Here is a 16,392-nt window from a genome sequence, read left to right on the forward strand (position 1 = left end):
CTCTCATTAGGTATGAAGACCAAGTAACAACAAAATTTTAATGTTTTGATTGTTTCCATGGAGCTGTTGTTATTATATCCCTTTTGCTGTGAATGTTTTCATGCAGTACACTCGTTAACAATCTTGCTAAGTGTTTCAGTGCAGTACATTTGATATTCTCCGTTGTCACAGCCTGAATGTGTAAATGCAGTGCACTTCATATTGTCACTTGATGGGTGTTTCAGTCAAGTACAGTTGCGGCTTTTTATGACAGTTAAAATAAATAACATTCTTATAAGAAATAAAATTGTCTCGTGTAAACTGTATATGTTGTTAAATAGGTCTATACTACTGTATTTTAATGTCGGTCATAATGGTGGTACTTCAAAAGCCATATATTTTCTGAGGTGGTACTCATTGTGAAAAGTCTGAGAACCGCTGCCCTAATATAATAGGCTGATGAAGGTTTCCACTTTTTAATAATCCCACCTTCACCCCAAAAGATTCATCTGCATGGAGCCATTCGGTACATGGAGAGAGGTAGGAAGTCCTCTTCCTTTTTTTGGGTGGAACAGCCAGGCCCCTCCAGGTCTCAACTGCATCTTCATCAGCCAGAGGAATGTTTGTGGCAGCATCAGATCCCACAAACGGGTGAGCATCCATTTTCATTTTGTCTTCTGCACTGCGAGTCGTCATGGAGCCAGAATTGGTCTGTGACTTACAGTGATCCCACTGTTGCCTCATCTTTGGTCTTTTCTTTTGCAGAACAAATCCGCATATTTCCCTCGATGAAGGAAAGATGACGAGCAATAAAGCGATTGACACAAACAGGCAAGTTTTTGTGTTTGAAAAGGCCGTGTTTTATGTTTTTGAACCCAGCTTCAACAGTGGCTGAACTTGCTGTGATGCTGGTGCTTTGGAAGAGAGGGACCATTATTCCTGTCCAGAGTGGCAAGTAACTTGCGAGTCTTATTATATGAGGAATAATCTCAGGGAGTAAGTGAATGTTATCTCTGTCCCCGTTTGCTGCAGCAGGTGATCTGCTCTCCTCACATATTTCTGTTACCCAGTGTCGTAGGTCAGTCTGGATCTCATCAACTGAATCCACTCTCTCACTTTCCTCCGTCTGTTCATCTAGAATGATGATGGAGTCTTGAGGAATTTGGGCTTTCAGGTATTTCTTGCACCTTTCTGAAGGAAGGGCGGCTCCTTCATCACGTTCTGCCTCACTGAGGGCCACAACAGTGACAGCACGTAGGAGCTGTTTTGCATCGTCCAAGTATTGTGACTGAAGAAGTTTTGCTAATGACCTGACAAATAAATCTTTAACAGGATGCGTTTTCTTCTTCAGGCAGTCCCACTGGCATATCATCTTGATGCAGTGCGCAACATTCAATTCAATTCAATTCAATTTTATTTATATAGCGCCAAATCACAACAAAAGTCGCCTCAAGGCGCTTCATAGATACAGAGAAAAACCCAACAATCATATGACCCCCTATGAGCAAGCACTTTGGCGACAGTGGGAAGGAAAAACTCCCTTTTAACAGGAAGAAACCTCCGGCAGAACCAGGCTCAGGGAGGGGCGGGGCCATCTGCTGCGACCAGTTGGGGTGAGAGAAGGAAGACAGGATAAAAGACATGCTGTGGAAGAGAGACAGAGGTTAATAACAGATATTCCCTGATCAACCCTGATAAAACAAGGGGGGACTTTGGCAGACTGGGTTCCAAGAAGGACATGAAAGCATTCATTAAGGTAGGACTTCAGATCAGGATGAGGAGTGAAAGCCTTGACCAGAGCTCCCAGAGTAAAGTCACTCCCAGCTTCCTTTGGCACAGGTGCACCTGCACGAATCCATTCTGTCAACCAGTTTGCGATGGCATTAACATCCTGTTTCTCTGACAGCATTTGCACCACTGGGACACTGAGGCAATTGTTTTCTGTCAGAATGCCTTGATAAAGGAAGATATGGCCATTTGGTGTCAGCAGGTTTCCCACAACTGAACTGGTTGCATCAAACACACAGTTGGGGAGATTTTTTTGACAATGTCTTGTAAACATGCATCTGAGTTTGACTCCAGTAATGACAGAAAACCTCTCCAGCCCAATATCTCGGATGCTACCACTGTGAGGAACACTATATTTTAATAATTGCAGAGATGCAATGGGGTCCAAGTCTATTCTCTCTTGTTTGGCTTTTCGCAGAGTGGCCAAATTTGGAAAGTGGCTTGGCTCAGGATCTCCAACATCCATCAAATCTGCTGCCTGCGCTGACCTCCATACAGCTGGTTCCATTCTGCCCTCACACAACTCTTTAGCGATTTGTTCACACAGGTTTTCAGACATGAACCGCTTGGAGTGGCAAGTGTGCAGGGAGAGATCTGTATTTCTCATGAAACACTGGAGTTCAATTGGACTGTTAATTGCTGTCTGTCTGTCACATGACATCTAACTGGCCATGACACTCCTTACAGCACAAAAGTAGACCACTTTGGTCCATTTTCGAGCAGTTTGGGATGTTGACCTTTGAATGACCTATAAAATAAAGTGTAATATCTCAAAAATCAAAGCAGTACAAACGATAATTTTACCTGCACAAATCTGCACAAACGAAGTACTAACTGCTCCGCCTACTTGCCTTTACTTTTCAAGTGGGTGGGGGGTCAGCTTCACTCTGGCAGCTATCAGTAATACTCTTCTCTTGACCTTGTTTGTATTTTCACCTGTTTTTTTAAGTCTCCTTGTGAATGTTTCCCACTTTAACATTTACACATTTCATCCCTCCTTATCTGACAGCACCTCTTGGCATACGGCTTCCCCCACGGGTCCTTTATTTTATGAAAATAATCATTTATTTCAGTTGATTAATTTGGTTTCAAGTTGCTAACTGCTCAGTGTTAATGTTGTGTAACATAATGTTCATATTTACCTGTGTCGAGTATTGGTATAGGTGTGAATCCAACTTGGTCTTTTGTGTTGTGACCTAAAACCATATCAGAAATAAATAAATACCACTTCACCTTAAAAGTCTTTTTAATTGTGTATTTTTTTCATAACTGTTTTTTCCCAGTTAAACAGATATTAGTATGGTGACTTCAAAGAGACTTGACTGCAGAACAATGTGCATCTTCAACAAACTGGTTTGGTGAATCACATTTTTTCTGGATTCTTAGTCAAAATCCTTGCTGTGTTTAGGCTTACATAGGCCTGCAGCAAGGACCTAAACGCAGGACTCGGAACATGGAGGAATGAACTGAAAGAGGCAGCTTTACTGTGCTGAAAAACTCAGATGCCAAAATGCAGGGAACAGAACATATAAACTGGGAAACAGGGAACTAACTTGAAAACTTGAGACCTACGAGACTAAAGACTAAAAAACTAACAAATTACACTTTAACCAGGAGCACGGAGGAATTACACACCTGTGTGAGGGTACGATGCAACAACAACTGTCTGGGAAGTAGTGAAGGGATTTCCGTTCAACTTTTTCCTTTCAAACAAATTTAAAGTGAAACAACACAAAACACTGCAAACCACAACACAATCAAATCTAAATTAAAATATGAAAACAAAAAGAACATGCATATTCTCTGTCATATGGGCCTGCATGAATAAACTTTCTGAATCCTTTATCATCTGCAACTGAAAATAGTTGTGGATGATTACTATACCTTTCTATTGTGAGGTTGTTGTCCCTGGCTCTTTCTCTCTCTCTCCCTCCCGCTCTGTTCCTGAGCTACTGCCACTGTAACTACCGCCCCTCCCCCCTCTGCCCAGCGCAAAGCACAAGGCGGAGTGAAGCGGGAAAAAGGTGAGAGAAAGGAAAAAAACCTCACCGCTCGCGATAAGGAGCCGGCTCTAAGGGCCATTTCGTTTGCGACCGACACATCACTACTGGGAAGACAGGACTAACATTCACAAGGGAGAAATCAGGGAGTGGGAGACACAGCTGGAAGTAATCAGGCAGACGGGGAACAGAAGCTGAACACAAAACACGACTATCAAAATAAAACAGGAAACACATGGCAGGGACAGAGACACGGACTCGACACCGAACAAAGGGAACAAGGAACCAAACCTAAGAACTAGAACTCAGAAAATACTAAGGAGCTAGGAATACTTGAGACAGAAACCAAAACTAAAAGACTAGCAAGGACACATCATGAAATCTAGGATAAATAACACAAAACAGATAAAGACCTTGAACTTAAATTTGCCAATCAGAGCCTCTCACCCTAGCCTAGCCTAGCAACTAAGTTAAATGATTTCTTCCAAAGTACCATTAATGAAACTGCACAATTGTTTTATAATTCACGTCACTCTCAAAAAAATACCGGGGGAATACCGACCCCAAAATGGATGTCTCTTCTCAAGACTCAAAATTCAATATTCAAAAAAATTACAGAAAATGAAATAGAAAGTATATCTCTAAATTAAAAAGTTCTAAAGCAAGGGATGAGTTTGTTTGTGATACCAGTTTTTTTAAGCATTGTAAATCTTGTATTTTGGTCCCTATCTTTTCAAAGATAGCGGAAAAGTGGGTTGTGAATTCTATCAATGAGCATCTTAATGATTCCAACCTGGGTTTGCACCCTATGCAATTCGGATTTCACACTCTGTATTCAACTGAAACGGCTGTCTGCTTTTGTTCAGATGGTGAAGTCTTATTTAGACAAGAGCCGTTATGTTGCGGCTGTTTCTGTTGATTTTAAGCATGCGTTTGAGTTCTTGTCTAGACTGTCAACATTTAACTTTAGTAATCACACTGTTAAATGGACACAGTCTTATTTATTAGATAGAAAACAATGCGTGCAAATAAAGAATAGTAAGTCACCCCATCTTCACTGTACGAAAGGTGTACCTCAGGGTTCAATTCTAGGCCCCCTGTTATTTTCACTCTATGTAAATGACCTGCCCAATGTGTGCAAAAATGTGGACACGATTATGTATGCTGATGATACGGTAATTTTTCCACAAGCCAAAACTGCTGATGATGCAGCCCATCAGCTTTCATTGGAATTACATGATTTACAAAAATGGCTGAATGACTCATGCCTGTGCCTTAATTTTTTAAAAACGTATCATTGTGTTTTAGTAAACCTAAAACAACCGTGGCTGCATAAAAGTTTGATTGGGTGCACAAGAACTAATTAATGTTGAGGAATTTAAGTATTTTTTGAGTGCTACTAGACTTGAAATTATCCTTTAAAAAACCCGTTAAAAAGTAGCGAAAACTGTAAATGTTAATGTACGGAACTTTAGACATATTCGCACATCATTAACAGACAGCAGCGATTACATTACTCTATGATACTGGCTCATACTCGATACTGTATTACAAGTTGGTCTCATACGAGTCTTGCTTCTAGTGTGACAAAAACCTTTGTCATACTACCATTGTCAAATTTTAGATAAATGCAAGTTTTTAAATTTTATCAATTTCAAATTATTTAAATGTGCCTGTCTAATCTACAAGGTTATACATGGTGGGGCGCCTCCACCAATGACTGATCTTATTAATCAAAAGTCTAGCAGTGTTGCCGGGTCTCGACTGACTCGAGCCACTGTGAGAGGTGATTATGAATTGGCATTTAGACGGACCACCTTTTCACAGAATGCTCTGTCATATCAGAGAGTGAGCTTCTGGAATAGTCTTCCACTGTCAGTGAGGGAAAGGACAAGCCTCCCTATTTTTAGGAGTAATTTAAAAGGGTGGCTGTGATCATGTTTAATTAATCATGGTTATATATTGCACGTGAAATAGAGTTATAGCATTACAAAAAGGGACACAGTTATTAGTGTAATGGGTCAGTGCAATATCAGGACAGGATATGTGCAATATAACTGATGTGTTTCCATTATTGTTTTCTATATTGGCCTATGTTGTCCACTCTATATACATGGTCTGTAAATGATCTCTGAATGTTTTTATACGGAGGGTCTGCAGATGGAAATGAGCCAAAAGCTATTGTTATGGTCTGAGTGAAGCACCTGTGTTCCTGGTGTCTTCACCCCTGGGCGGGGCCCCTTCGTTTCCACTGACCAGCTGCACCTGTGAGCAATGAGGCTGCAGAGACATAAGACCAGCACAGCAATCCACCATTGCCAGACTGTCCGCGAATCTGCATCAGTGAAAGTTATTGCAGTAGTTGAATGTTGCCATTGTTTTAGTGGAATTAATTCTGTGCTCTTTGCTCACAGTCAAGCCTCCAGATGACAGGTTGCCTTTACCTCACTGTGTTTGACCGCTGGATTACTTGCAGCTCCACTAGATATGCTCACCTGCCCAGCACACTGAGCAACATGGACCGTGCACTAAGATCTCTCTTTGTTTCCCCCAGACCGTCTCCCCCTCTATGTTTCGCCTCCGCCTGTAGAGAGTAAGGCTACGTACATGAGTATGTTTGAAAATGGAAATTTTCAGGGTGTTTTGTCTTAACTCCCGTCCACACGTGAAGCTTTGAGAAAAAAAAAAAATCTCCGTCCACATGAAAACACTAAAAATGAAAGACTAAACAGAGTTTTGTGCCCTCACAACCTGAAGTGCTTCTGAAAAGTTTTTTTCTGAAAAGGGGGATAATTTTGGGTTACTTTTCATGTTCCAGTGTTTCAAATGTTAATGACCAAAGACAGTATTTTGGTTTGTCTACACTGACAACTTAGGAATGAACAAAATACATACAGCATACGTAAACGTAATTTTTTTTAAAGTGAATTTATTCAAAACTGACATCGGGATTTGGGTTGTGAGAGCGTCTGTGTTGAATGTAGAAGTCACGTAAGAAGTTCACTCTGACGCCTCTTTCTACATAGAGTGACAGTAACTGTGTGTGTATGTAAGCATGTAAAACTGCAGATGGTCAGATTAACAGCAACAGTATTTTGTCTAAAGCCCGCCATTGTAGAAATTTATCTCATTTCAACAACAACATGGCGCACAGAATGACGTCAAAAATGACGCACACCTTTTGATGCAAAAACTGAGTTTTCAAAAATCTCCACACTGGCAGGAAAAAAAAAAAGTGTTTTCAGTGACCCCAAAATGCTGTTTACGTGTGGACGAAAGGCCCAAACGCATAGAAAAAAACTGCGTTTTGAACGATACCCGTGTACGTGTGTAGCCTGAGACCGTTTACCAATGTGACTTTTTCTGGGATCTGCATCTGGCAATGTAACCTACCTCCTTGTGTCCTTATTTCAGTGACGTCCCTTTCTCTTCCACCCCAATTCCTGGGTTCCTGCTCTGGATGTTACCCAGTGTTGCCCCCCCCCCCCATCTCCATGACAGCCACGCCTCCCTCGTGTACTCCCTCACTGACCATTTAATGTGTAATACTGATTGTGTGACCCATGTAGTGCTTCTCCCAAGAGGACAGCATCAATGATATTTGTCTTGAGTGTTTTGTGTTATCCTCGTGTAACATTCAGAGGTCGTAGGAAATCTGAGCTTACCTCTCATTCATAGTTTGTCTCAGGGACATTCATAGTTGTTGGCTGTTTCTGCCTCAGCTTTTTCGTAGCACGACGTGTTGATAATTGATCAGACATGATAGTTGAGCTATTGGTTGAAGTCTAGAATGATCTGAAAGCCTCCAGTCTATATTTAAGTTGTCATCCTGAGTTCACGCCAAATCACGTAATAACACCAAAGCATCGTTTTTATTTGCATTTTTCTCCTGTCTGTTCTGTGCTGTACTGTAAATAAAGTTTTGAACTCCTTCCTTCACGTCACGTGTGTCTGAGTGGACGTGACAGCTATGATCTGGCATATTTACATTTGTTAAAATGTTCATTAATATCTATCGTCCCTCTTTTAAATTAAATTTTTTTTTTTTTTTTTTAAAAGGGTCTCCGACCCAGATCCGTGACAACTGTAGCTCATCCAGCTGTAATGTTCAGATTTGTTATACTGGCGTGCTCTTACACTACTACAACCTCGTCTTTCTGTGGGGAAATGGTCAAAGAACTGTTTAAGAACTTTTGAGATTGCATGCCTCAGCAGAAGGAGAACTTAAAACTGAATCAGGTACACACAAAGGCAAAGATCTAATTTCAAAACAGAAGTCCTTTTATTGTAAAAGATAATTTAATAACATGATTTACACGTTTGTTGACATTTGTAAGGAATTGTTCTTACGTGTGTCTTGAGAGTGACTGACTAAATTCAGTCACGGTTGGAATCTGGTATTGGACTGGTAATCATCAATATTGGCTTGTCCTGTACATTAAAAAAAAAAAAGCTAAATGCAGCTTCATGTTGGTATTTACGGTTTAAATACAAATCAAACTGCCGGGAATGGACTTCAGCCCCCTACCTGCAGGTAAAAGCATTTGGTAAAAGTTACAGGCGCCTGTGGTATCAGTTATAACGGCACAACAATGCATGCAACAGCTAGGAGCCGCAAAGATGGCGTAAAGCTGCAATGCCCCCAGCTCAACACAGGCGCTAACATAACCCAGTATATGACACACAGGACACCCAGGGTTTTTTTTTTTTTTTTTTCCCGTGGCTGTCTTAGGAACCCTTATCCGTACTTGTCCTTTGTCCTCTTCCGAATTGTCTTCCTGTGTGGGTAATGTGGTTCTGGCACCACCAGCACCCTCATCCTGAGGGAGGCTCCCCATCTGGTACAAATATGAATATAAATATGTTTGTAAGTAAGTAAAATTGATCTATATAGCACTTTTTAAAACAGGAAGTTATTTCAAAGTGCTTCACATGGGAATAAAAGCATATCAATCGAAACCATAAAACACTATAAAGAGGGTATAATAGCATATCCAATAAAACGGTTTACTACACATGAATATTACCTAAATGCCTGTCTAAACAGATGTGTTTTGAGCTGTTTTTTAAAAGTAGCTGCAGAGTTGATGGTGCGTTGCGGGGGAGGTAAACTGTTCCACAATATTGGAAGGTTTGAAAAGAGCGATCCCCCTTCGTTTTCAAACGGCTCCGTGGAATGGTTAGAAGACCACTATGTGTGGATCTAAGGATCCGGTTTGGAGAGTAGGGTTGGAGAAGCTCAGTGATATAAGTGGGGGCCTCACCTTGTAGGGACATGAATGTAAAAGTGAGGATTTTAAACTGATATCTGTACTCAACCGGAAGCCAGTGCAAGGATTTTAACACAGGGTGATATGGGAGAATTTATAACTGTGGGATAAAAGCCTGGCTGCGGCATTTTGGACCGTTTGGAGGCGATTTAGGGAAGCCTTAGACAGACAAGAAAAGAGTGCGTTACTGTAATCTAAACGAGAGGAGATGAAGGCATGGACAAGCATCTCCAGTTCACCTTTGGATACAATAGTCCTGAGTTTGGCAATGTTTCTTAGATGAAAAAAGCTGGAGCGGGTCACAGACTTGATATGAGCATCAAACGACAGAGATTGATCAAAAATGATCCCAAGATTCCGAGCGGTAGCTTTTATTGAGGATGATAAAGGACCCAGACGTTGACTAATTTGGGACTTGATGCTCTCTGGGGCAAAAATCAAACTCTCAGTCTTCTCTGCATTCATCTGCAAGAAATTGTTTGTCATCCAACCATTAATCTCTTTAAGACAGTCCATTAGAGTGGACAATTTGTCTAATTCCCAGGGTTTAAAGGAGATGTACAATTGGATACCATCTGCATACAGATTGTAGGAAATAATTTTGAAGCTGCTAATGATATGGCCTAAAGGAAGGATATATAATGAGAAAATTAGGGGGCTTAGAACCGAACTTTGTGGGACTCCCCATGACAATTTAGCTACAACTGAGTGAAAGTTTCCCACCGAAACTAAGACTGTTCTATCTGCCAGAAATGAGGTGAGCCATTTCAGAACAGATCCAGATATCCCTACCATATGATTTAAGCGATGGATTAAGATCTGATGATCAACGATATTGAAGGCCGAGCTAAGGTCCAATAGGACAAGGACTGAGCAATCACCTCTGTCCACGGCCATCAAAAGGTAATTTGTGACTTTGAGGAGAGCAGTTTCTGTGTGACTTTCTAAATCCTGACTGAAGGTTATCAAGAATGTTATGTTTCTCCAGTGCCTTCTTTACTTGGGACCAAATTACTTTTTCTAATATTTTAGAAATGAAAGGAAGTTTTGAGATGGGTCTGTAGCATGACTGAAGATCCAGGTTCGGCTTTTTCAGCAGACGTTGAATAACACCCTGTTTAAAGCACCTGGGGACAGAGCCAGACAGCAGGGAACAGTTTATCAGTGTGACCACAGATGGTGTCAAAAACTCTGCAAAATAAAGAAGTAGGTAGGACATCAACTGGACTCACTGAGGGTTTCATTTGGGTCACTATTTCTGATAGATCTTCTAAAGAAACCGGGTGAAAGGATTCCATAATTACAGGGTGTGAAAGATCATGGTTGAAGGGACTATCTGAGGGAGCTAAGTTTCCTCTTAGGTCACTGATTTTATCTTGGAAAAATCCTAGAAAGTCATTGCAGTCCTTATCTGAAAAGACAGGTGTGCACGGAGTTGTGGGGGAGACTATGTTATTTACTGTGTCGAAGAGAACCTTAGGATTTCTTTTTCCTACTGCGAGTAGTTTAGAGAAATAAGTGGCTCTCGCATCTTTCACCATGTTTTTGAAGGTAGATAATAGTGGAGCTTATGAACCTCAAGTTTTGTGGCTTTCCACAGGCGCTTAGTTTTACGGCAAATTCACCTAAAGCTGTGAATAGCTTCTGTGAACCAGGGCAGGGATTTAGTAGTGCTGCCGTTTGTTCATGTTGGACTAAAAGATTATATATGAAAGGAGTGCAACCAATCAAAACTCTCACTTTTGGGATTCGGGGCACACATACCTTGTTATTCAGACACTGGGAGAGCCATCTTTCTAGAAGCTCCTCTGGTCCTGATGACTCCTGCTCTTCCTTGTCAGATCCTTGATTGTCTTTGTCCTGCATAGATTCTCTGTCCTCTCTCCTTTTCACTTTCTTTGCTGCATATGTTGAAAATGCATTCTCACATTCACTTCCCTAACAACTACAAAGTTTTCACACATGAGAATAATCCAGTCAATCTCCTATGCACGCCGTTTCCCTCCTTATAGCGAGAGACTCACCCGATCTTTAAAAGACTTTATATACACTAGGAAATCACAAACACAAGACTACAAGATTTAGTTTATTTAATATATTGAAATCCTTTCACCACACTTCTGAAACACACCTTCACCTACCCAAAAAGAAACTGAGAAGCAGAGAAATGGAGAAGTAGGGAGATGGAACAAAGCCAGCAAGTACACACACACACAGAGCTCCCCACAGAGCCCCCTCGCCTCCTCTCAGAGAGAGAAAAGAAAAGAGTTTTCCTTTTTTCACTCTGCAACCACACAGGAGAAATTCAACAGACAGTTTATACCACTAATTTACACTTTATTTACACATTATTTACACATGGGCCCATATAAACGTATGAAAACACCATATGCCAGAACAACTTATCTTCTTTATTTCTCTACCGATATTCCTAAGTTTTTGACTAATTTAAAAGCATCTTTCAGCCCAGGGCCGCGCCTTGCTAATCAATTAAACCCGCTTCGAGGACGCCCCCGCCGAGAGCGGTCAGATTCCTAAGCCCTACTTAATTTATAACTGCTCCCCGCCAGGCAACAAGGACCTCCACCAGCCACGTGAAATATCACAGTTCACGCTTTTGGCTTTACTTAAAGTTCACAAGTCCCCGACGTTAAATAGTCACAGCCGGGTCGCACCCTGTCACTCAAACAGCGCAGTAAGAAAAGTGATCCCCTTGATCACTTTAGTTTTTAAGGGGGGCTCGAAATCCCCCGGGTACCACCCGAGCTTTTAACCTGACCGTGCGTCCACGATCAGGGGTCGCCGCCACACGCTGAGCAACTGCGCTCTTAGGGGCCGCGCCCCAGTCCTAAGACAATTTATTCAAGTGTATTATAAGCATCACTCCCGGGTCTTAGCCCGCGGTTATTTCGACGCCCGAACCGCGTTCTGCTGATCAATCAGACCGAATACCCTAAACTACTGGTTGGCTGGCTGGCCTCCCCAGTCAACCCACATCACTTTAAACACACACCGTATTGACTTAAACACATAACCTCTTAACTCAAAATTAACCCCAAAATAAACAGCAATAAATTTAGTCAGTCCAATATTCCCTGCTTTTAGCACTAATTACCCCAAAATCACTATGGACAGACACCAGAAGCCTATACTGAGTGAATATTATTAAATTTAGTTTTAACTTCCAATTTAGCGCCTTTGGATAAAAATCAACAGGTGGCACTCACCTTCTACTTCGCCTGGCGTGTCACTCAGATAAGCTGCTGGCCTTCCGTCCCTTTGGCACCTCCAAGCCGCACGCTCCTCTCTTCCCCAACCAGGTTTCGGCACCAAGAATTGTTGAAAACTTGTTCGATTTGGGCAAGAGAAGTAAGCAGACTGAATCCAGGTAGGTGCCAAAAATAGTGATCTTTATTTACACACTTGCGCAGAGTGTGGGAAGAAACTTGCAACAACAATCTTACAATCTTCCTCGAGCAGACCGCTCCCCATCCTTATATTACCCTGATGACATCACAGCTAGATCTTACTGGAAATGATAACAGTTCCAAAGTTCTCCTTATATAGGCATCCAATACTACTTTCGAGACAAACAAGTGTGTGATATGTTGTGCAGTTTTGTGAGACTGTGTGTCCAACCGAGAGATTGTCCTGAGACGACCTCCCTGTTCTTAGTACGTGCGGGAGTGAACGTGCGTACTTTCCATGACTCTCTATGTGCATGTTGGTGTAGGCCTGAATATGTGTGCAAGTGAATGTAGAAGGCCCTACTGGACCCACAGCTTCGAGAGGTGTGAATACAATGATATGGATACCATTTGCAACAACTTAAGCAGATAGAAAGAATAATAGAGAACAACAATAGACTAATTAAAGTGATGATAATATGCATACATTAATATTTTACTCAGATTACCATAGATATAATTCAGAGATTATTCTGTCAACTGGTTCGACAATGATGAATGATTGATCAATGATAGCCCTGATTATAAATTGTCACCATGAGAATACAAAATAAAATATCTCTTGTCCACAGTTGTCAGTGCTTGGCTCTGGAGGGTGTCCTCTGCAGGGTCCTTAGCTGTGCAAAGCAATATTGCTAATTATTAATAAATGTAAGTGTACAGATAAATGTATAACATAAACAGGTCTGACTTTAGCTTGTTTAAATAACCTTGGGAAACCCTTTTGGCTGTGATGGCATCAGAGCACATAAATGTTGCCACTGTGTCGTTAAGTTTTACGTCCCAACTGTTGCTTGGCCGGGAAGAATAATTAATGTTTTAAAAAGAAACCACATGAATAAATTCCATGACACTTCAACCCTACTTCATAGTATGTCAAAAAAATAAAAAATTAAAGGTTTTCTTACATAAGTGCTACTGGAGAAATATAGCATGTTGAATGTGGGTGCAGTCCCCATATTCATCTTCTCCCAGGCTGCCTTGAAATTTCAGGTAGCTTATGATGAACACCTCCATTGGAACTGTGGGGAAAAAAGTAGATGCCTCCGAACTGCCTTCAATATTTTCTCTAATAGCATTGTAACGCTGCAACCAGGCATGCTCGTTCTTATAGAGGGACCGCTGCTTGCCCATGGTACTTTTGAGTCTTGTGCTGTTCAACCTAATAAATCAAAAGACATGTTCATTCTCTCTGATCAGCTGACTAAACAATGTATATGCCTCTCAGGTAACTATAACTCTTATAGTTTTCGTACTTACGGATGATGTGGGCACCATGCTTAGTTTTTTTTTTCTGCCGTTTCAACCCCCTCTGATTCACTGATAACACAGCCCCCCCATTCCAAGGGCTTTCCCTCTATAAACTACCACTGTGCAATACCTCATTTTCTCTCTATCTCATTGTACATCTAAATATTCTATTCTATTCCTCAATACTCATGTTGATGGCCACACCCTTTCAGTGGCCAGTTATGGAAATGATGTATCCACCCAACCGTCCATAAAACAATTTTACTTTTGATCCGCTCTGGGGTTGCTTCTCGAGTTTCTGTAGAAGCAGAAATAGAACACTGTCTGCATTAGTTTGTCATGCTAATACATATAGTGCATTTACATGTGCAGTTCTTTTGTGCAGATTATAGAGGGACTTTACAAGCACCATTTCTCAAGGACCACACGAGCACCACAAAGCACCAAACACATTTTCCAGAATAACCATACACAAAAACCCAGTTTTCAGTTCCAAGTCCCTGTAATGTGTCATGAGACCTGGGGTTCAAGTCCCACCCCCTGGTCGCCTCTACATCACAGCTAAGAGAAGTTCAAAGGTCTTAAAATCAAACAAATGTGATAAAAAAATATTCAAAGTGATAAAACAGAGCTTTTCTCTATTTCCACTAATGCAAACGTGCTGATCATTTCAAAGAAGTTGAATAAAATAAAAATAAAATAAATGGTAATTAACAGAGTTAATTATTTATTACATACAAGCCACTGTGTAAAAAAAAAAAAGTAATTATAAAATATAAATCTAAAAAAAGTTACATTAAATACAAATTTTGTTCTGTAGTTTCACAAGAGCTTTTTTATTTCTTTAAAGAGAACATCAATAAAGCAGCCTGCTGCACAACTAAGTCAATTTGAGCAACAACTCAGCAATTTCACCAAGATGCAGAACCACAGCTGCATAAACAGTAATCCTAGTGGATATAACACTCTCCTTTATGCTGTTTTGCAGATAAACCTCTGTTTCTTACCAAATCTTTTATGTTCTGAACTGTTCTTCCTGCCAACACTGGTTCCTCTGCCAGTTTCCAATGACTGCATTCATTTCTGGTGGCCAGTTTCCCTTTGTTTATGTGGTCATTAAAATGCTTCATCACTGCAGCAACCTCAGCCTTGGACCACCTTTTTTATGGGAGCTCTTCTTGAATCACGGGCTTGAGCAGCATTTTTATCTGGAAGATATATAAAGCAGAAAATTGTTGGAAAATCCAGCAACTGATCTCCTCAGTTTTAAACATTTGTTGATTGTTGTTAAAAGAAGGGATGCTACCCTCTCCCAACTTCTGAGGTGTGTTGCTACCATCAATATCAAAATGAGCTAATGTTCGCTTTAAATATTACATTGTCTCATTTTAGACATTTGACACATTTTCAGTGTTCTAGTGTGTAAAAAGATAAGTTGAATACAAGTTTTGTGATGCATGCTCAATCATTAAGCTAAGTTCGTCCCAAAAGGTTGATTCTGTTCGTCTGGACGCAGCGTTTCGTGACGTTCCTCCCACTGAAAACAATATGTCCAGATGAACAGAATCAACCTTTTGGGATTTACTTACCTTAATGATTGAGCATGCATCCTGTGAGCACCATAGTATGTCTTGAAATAGTCAGGGGACACCCTGCCCTAAAAATGTTTGTCCGCTGTCCTTAACCTTGAGCTTCTGAAAATAATGGACTACATTTAATGGCTACAATGTGGTGATTCTGTTAAATCCCTTGAATTAAAGCTGAAAGTCTACACTTTTAATCACATATGGATTGATTAATTTTAAAATCCATTGTGGTGGTGTAGGTGGTGTACAGAGACAGAAATACAATAAAATTACAAAGAACGTGTCCATCAGCTTAGGGAACCAACTGTACCTCATTTTATTGATTCTGTATTATTCTATTTTAAATTTATATTTTAAAACACATAAGGGTACTTAGACCTAAACTTCCCTTACCTTCAGAGGGAGCGGCAGTTTCACTTGCTGTAGGCATCCATAGTAGCACTTCATTTGCTGGTTACACATTTTGATTAAGTTTTAATATTCGCAACAAACACATTTTATCCACTGAAACCAAAATAGTCAGAACTTACCACAATCTCCAGTGTCTTGGACCCGCTCTGCGTTTGTGGACTCAGCGACTGCATGCACAGGCTCACGTGTACCACATGCCGACATTGCGAGTTCTGTACCATCATCATCGGATTCAGTCCCACTCTCACATGATAAAATACAGAAGAAAGTTCATACTGGAAATAACACTTTTATCACGGTACATAGGTGTACATGGGCCACCACTCTGCTAAGTTGCAAAGTGATGAAAGAAAAGACTTCAAGAACCTTAAAACACGGACAATTCTGTTAATTGTCTGTGTTTTAAGGTTTTAATTCTGTTGATTAAGGATCATGTTCAACTCCTGCCTAGCCCTAATATTTGCTCCTTTCAATACAAACCTTGAATTTCAATCTCATCCAGTGATTTTCCCTGGATCATGGAAAGTCTTTTCTCCATTGATAAAAGAAGTTTGGAAATCTTGGCCAGCTGTGCTGTGTTTCTTGGATTATCGTTATGAAATTTAATGTACTTCTAAGATGGAAGGGTTTTTTTTTTTTG

The 16,392-nt window shown here is 40.7% G+C and overlaps 1 long non-coding RNA gene across 1 annotated transcript; it reads right to left on the reverse strand.

Annotated features, from left to right (window-relative positions):
• Positions 1-13,075: 13,075 nt before the first annotated feature.
• LOC146375557 (uncharacterized) lies at positions 13,076-16,140 on the reverse strand. Its single transcript, XR_014801866.1, has 5 exons — positions 15,872-16,140; positions 15,735-15,791; positions 14,763-14,963; positions 13,413-14,053; positions 13,076-13,121 (listed from the first exon to the last, which is right to left on the reverse strand). It is a non-coding gene; the product is annotated as an uncharacterized LOC146375557 (long non-coding RNA).
• Between the last annotated feature and the right edge of the window lie 252 nt (positions 16,141-16,392).

The sequence above is a fragment of the Perissodus microlepis genome, chromosome 12, assembly GCF_051167445.1.
Source record: "Perissodus microlepis isolate ML-2025 ecotype Zambia chromosome 12, ASM5116744v1, whole genome shotgun sequence".
In the NCBI taxonomy this organism is placed as follows: Eukaryota; Metazoa; Chordata; class Actinopteri; order Cichliformes; family Cichlidae; genus Perissodus; species Perissodus microlepis.